Here is a 5300-nt window from a genome sequence, read left to right as displayed (position 1 = left end):
TGGAGCCATGTCTCCAGGCTGAGCTGTTCAGCTGAACTGTGGCAGCAGGCACTGGTGTGCTTTAGCTCACAGAGTCTGAGCATGGCCTGTTCATCTCGAAACACTGTGGTGGTGGTGAGTGCTCAAACAGCCCGAGGATCTCCTCCTCCCTGTGAGGATGGCTTTGGTTCAGTGCAATGGATTCAGCGTTACAGGCAAGCCCAAGGCTCTGATTTACTCCGAAGTCAAAAGGTGGGACAGGAGAAGAAGAGGGAATTGATCACCTCCTGCTGCAGAACCAGCACTGGGAAATATCTCCCTGTGCTCCATCAGCTGTGGTGCACAGCTGGGCACAAAGGCACATCTCCCCTTCTGTACTGAAGCAATGACCCCTGGAGCAGGGCAGAGCAGGGACGTGCTTTGGTGGCCCGTCTAGCACCTTTACAGGTCACCAAATCATGGAGTCATGGAATGGGTTGGGTTGGAACGGACCTTAAAGCTCATCCAGTTCCAAACTCCTACCATGGACAGGGACACCTCCCACTGGAGCCGGTAGCTCAGAGCCCCATCCAGCCTGGCCTTGTCAGTCTGCTCTTCTTCCTCTCTCCCTGTGCCTTCTCCAGGCTTTCCTGGTGCCTCCATCGGTCCCAGCTTCCCAGGCAGAGCTGGAAGCAGCGAGCAGTGGCTGGAAGGTGAGCAGGGACATCACAGCTCAGAGAATTACTCCACAGACACCACGTTTGGTCCAAACGTTTTTGTTCCTGCCTGGCTGTTTGCAGACCTAGTGCCAGTTTAGAGCATTGGTTTTCATCAGCCTCAAGTACAGCTCAGAGAGAAACCAGCTGGGAGTGGGTTGTACGTTCCACTGTGCCTGGAAACCAGTGCAGGAACTCACCCCCACTGCTGGGTGTGTCAATCCCTGCCCCTTTTCCAGGCTTTCTGTCTCCAGGAGAGCCAGCTGGGTCTGGACCATGCACAGTCCCTGCGCAGAGACGTGTGCCAGGATGGGGGACTGCTCCTTCTGCAGAGAGCTCAGTATGGCCACTTCTCTTATCAGCTATAGAAGGCTGATAACCAGTGCCCTCAATCAGTTGTGAGATCTTGGAGATCACACCGAAGGCTTCCCATGAATAAACCCCTATGGGGTGAAAAGGTGAACGCCAGCAGATTCGATCTGTTTGCTGTTCTTGTTTCCAGCCATGAAGCTGAACAGCTGCCTGAGCTTCCGGGACCGAATCACGGGCAGATGAGGGGTTCTGACCCCAGAGAGTTGGTGACACTGAGCCTGGGCAGGTATTCCCAGCCTCGAGCTGGCAGCACCTCCACTGAGCTTTGCAGAGGGTGGTTCACAGCCTGCTGCTCAGAGATGTTCCCCCCGCAGGCAAATCTCTCCTGGCTAAATGTGGGAGAAGTCCAAGCTCTGCCTCAGTGTCCAGTGGCTGGAGGGGCTTCTGCTCTGCTGGCCTTTGTAGCTGTGCAGGTATGCCCACCCCAGGGCTGTGGTGGAGTCTCCAGCCCGTCCTTGTATCCTGGGGACACTTCCCAGCTCCAGCAGCCCCTGGAGAGCCCTTGGGTGTGAGCTCTGTCTGCATCCTCCAAGGCTGGCTGGCTTCTCAGCCCTCTCCTCCTGAAGGGCTTTGCTATATGCCCTACATCTGGAGCTGAACAGCCTCCTGGGATCAAAAACCACATCAAAAAAAGTCAGGGAGAGTCCCCAAAGCCCTGCAGGGTGGCTCAGGTGTGTGCAGATGCACGTGTGCACGCACACACACGGCTCCCCATCTCCTCTCCCTCCTCCTGCTCCTTCTCCCTCTTTCATCCTCCTGAAAAGAAACCTGATGGTTTCTGGGCTTTGTTGGTGGTTAGGAGGACACTGGATAAAGAGTCTGAGAAAGTGAAAGAGGGTGCACAGGGCTGCAGGAGGAGAAGGAGGGGAGAGCAGGAGAAGGAGGGATTCTCGGTATCTACAAGGGAATTAAAGCGCTTTTACCAGAGTGAAGAAATCAGCTAAAGAATGGCAGGCGAACAAAAGCAGCAAGGCTATGGACAAGTCGCTCTGAATAGATCCAGATCCCCTTAAGTTTGTAACACCCCCTACACACTTCTTTTTTCCCCTTCCCCCCCTTAAGCCTTTGCTCCTCACTCCTTCCAAGAACAAATGCAGAGCAAGAGGAAAGAAGAAAAAAAACCCCACACCACCACAAGGGAGGGGAGGAGTGGAAGAAAGCTAAAAAAAAAAAATCAAATAAAATAAAAGGTAATCCTCAGCCACTTTGCCCCTCTGGGGGCTGCTCTGGGCCAGATTAAAGGTCCGGTGTGAAACCATTCTGCTATTCAGATGCGATAAGCAGGATTTACAAGCAAAGAGAAAGAGAGAAAAGAATGGGCGAGAGGAGAAAAGGAGAATTATTTGTGTCTCTTAATACTTGTTAAGCACTTCTCTTTTGCTAGACCAGACAAGACACAGCTATGCTCAAAGTCCACGCACAATCCCGCCCGCTTGTCCAACACCCCCCTCTCCCTCCCTCCCTCCTTCCCCTCCCTCCCTGCCCTCCACTTTCTTTGCTCTCCCCCTGCCCCCCTCCAAAGCAAGCAGGCAACACTTTGTTGCTACTGAGCTGAAATTGGTCTCCTCTCCGAGCGGCACACAAAGAGAATGGCAATTAACCTTCCTGTTCCCTGGTGACAGCGATCTAATCAGGGCTGCGCCCAGGCCCTGCCAGCGGCTCAAAGGCAGCAGCAGCCGCCTCGGTGCGGGGCGGGGAGGGCGCTGCGGGCCCTGCGTGGGTGCTCCGTGCGCTGCCAACCCGGCTTATTTCAGCCTTGGGCTGGAAGAGAAGGATCCAGCACGTGGCGGGTGTGAATCGGGATCGCCGGCTCCCGAAGGAATAAGGCAGGGACCTGTTGGAGCAGCCACAAACGTGCTCCGAAGGCTGGAGCAACCCTCCCATGGAAAATTCTGCAAGAACCGGGGTTGTTCAGCCTGGAGAAGAAAAGGAGACCTCAGAGCCCTTCTGGTGCCTCAGGGGGCTCCAAGAGAGCTGGAGCAAACTTCTTGTCAGGGTCTACAGCAACAGGACAAGGGGTCGTGGTTTTAACCTAAAAGAGGGGAGATTCAGGAGAGATAGAAGGAAGAGCTGCTTCATGCTGAAGGGGATGAAGCTCTGGACTGGTTGTGGATGCTCCATCCCCGGAAACACTCATGGTCACGTTAGATGGGGCTCTTAGCAACCTGAGGGTTGGTCTAGGTGGCCTTCAGAGGACACTTCCAAGCCAAACCATTCCCTGATTCCATGAACTTCTGGCCCAGTGCAGACCTGGCCCAGGCTGCCCCAGTTGCTGGCAGCCCACGGAAGGCAGAGGCAGCAGCAGCACGAGGCTACAAAGGCATTGCAGGAGCTGGCTGGGGGTGCCTTGGTGGAACCCCCAGGTAGGGCCAGGACCATCCTGTGGGGCTGGGTGGTCCAGGTGGTCCTTAGGGCCACAGCCTAAGGACACCAGAGTGTTTGGCCTCTCCTCAGCACTGCTGCTCATGGAACGTTCATCAATCCTCGCTGCTTCTTCACGTTACTGGGAACTGGATGACGGGAGAACAATCCCTGTGGGAGGAAGGAGGGAAAGGCCAGCCCAGCCTCCCATCACCAGCACTCCTCTCTGGATGAGGAAGGCACTTGTGGTGCTTCACAGCCAAGAACTACCTGCTGAGACCTGCAAACAAAATCCTTGGGTTTAAAACTTCTATAGAATATTTTTCCTTTCCTTTTTCTTTTTTTTTTAAGTGGAAAATAGGGTTGTTCGAAAAGCCACAACCATCCTTTACAAAAGAACCAACTACTCACCAGTGACACTTCTCAGCAATACTCCTCCACTCCATATTTTTCCATTTTTGTGGGGATTGGGGATGAGGAACAGCCGGTGCATTACTAAAAGACCAAGATGTAAGTGCTGGGTTTGTGCCATATTTGAGGGCAAAAACATGAACCTCCTGAAGGTCAGTCAAAAGTGAAGAAATGCTTTCTTCTCTTTTTTTAAACCTCTGACAAATCCCTCTGCTGACCAGTTGTCTAATTGTGACAAAGAATGAGGCAGAGGTCTCAGAGTCAGCCTTTTGCTTTCTGATGAGCCTTACCTTAGATCCGAGCAATGCAGGAAAACGACAGTGAATTGGCCTCTTGCAGACAAAAAACCCAGCAGGCCAACCCAATAAACACCACCACCACCCCAAAAAACCCAAACTCGATTCACTTTTTTTCTTCTCTTGTTAGTTCTAAGAAAAAAAAAAATCTTAAAACTGTTGCTAAAACAGTGAAAATTTATCTCTTCCTCGTGTATTAGCACTAAATTTTCGTTTTGTGGCCAAGCAGAAGACCTGGACCTACAGCTTGAGGACAACCTGATGGGAGATGGATATTTCAGCTTGGAGAGTTGGCATAATTGCCTGTCCCACCCATGTAGGAAACCTTGCCCAAGAAAACCAGCTCCCGATAATGTTTGTAGTGTGGAGCTTGAAGTTTGGAGCCTTCTGGTGGCAAGGGCTCCTCTGTTTGTCCTCTCCAGGGCCTGGCACACACCTCCATGACGAGCTTTGTAATCCAGGTAGTGCCAACGCCTGGAGCTTCCTAACCGGTTTAGGGGCCTCGATGCTCCCTGGGAGCCTGCAGGAGCGGAGCGGATTGCGGGAATCCTCCTCCCGAGCTCACCCAGGACCGGCCATTAGGGAGGTGATCAAGCCGCTGCTCTGCCTCTCTGTCCCGCAGCGCTTCGGCGGATGATTGCCTCCACCTCCGAGAGATAGGCACCAACATCTCAATTACACCTAAGGAGGAGCATAATTGAGCCTAAATTGATTCAGAGAGAGGCAATTAAAGCAAAACCCGGCCCCCGCTGGGACGCCGAGGCGCGGCTTATTTTGAACTCATAACCACAACAAAAAATAATCATTACAGGGCAGGATGGAGCCCTTCCCCTCCTGCCAGGTTCAGCTGTCGGGGGGAGGATGCCCAACCCTCCCCGCGGGCTCTCGGGGCGCGGAGGGGCCGGTCAGCACCATGGCCAGCGGCGGGGCTCTTCCCTGCCCTGTCCCGATCTTCCCGAGCCCGTTCCTGCCCTCTCCCCATCCTCCTTCTGCCCCTTCCTGCCCTCTCCCCATCCTCCCTCTGCCCGTTCCCTGCCCTGTCCCGATCCTCCCTCTTCCCGTTCCTGCCCTCTCCCCATCCTCCCTCTGCCCGTTCCCTGCCCTGTCCCGATCCTCCCTCTTCCCGTTCCTGCCCTCTCCCCATCCTCCCTCTGCCCGTTCCCTGCCCTGTCCCCCCTCCCGCTCC

At 54.2% G+C, this 5300-nt stretch overlaps 1 long non-coding RNA gene across 1 annotated transcript in view; it reads right to left on the bottom strand.

The window, feature by feature from the left end:
* Positions 1–2164: 2164 nt before the first annotated feature.
* LOC108449671 overlaps positions 2165–5300 on the bottom strand; it is a 4036-nt gene continuing 900 nt past the window's right edge. The window contains exons 2-3 of the long non-coding RNA XR_001865931.1: positions 3819–4795; positions 2165–3687 (exon numbers count right to left, since the gene is read on the bottom strand). This is a non-coding gene — a long non-coding RNA (uncharacterized LOC108449671). The remainder of the gene's footprint in view (positions 3688–3818; positions 4796–5300) is intronic.

Source organism: Corvus brachyrhynchos, unplaced genomic scaffold, assembly GCF_000691975.1.
Source record: "Corvus brachyrhynchos isolate BGI_N302 unplaced genomic scaffold, ASM69197v1 scaffold19, whole genome shotgun sequence".
Taxonomy (NCBI): domain Eukaryota; kingdom Metazoa; phylum Chordata; class Aves; order Passeriformes; family Corvidae; genus Corvus; species Corvus brachyrhynchos.
This window is presented reverse-complemented; position numbering and strand designations above follow the sequence as displayed.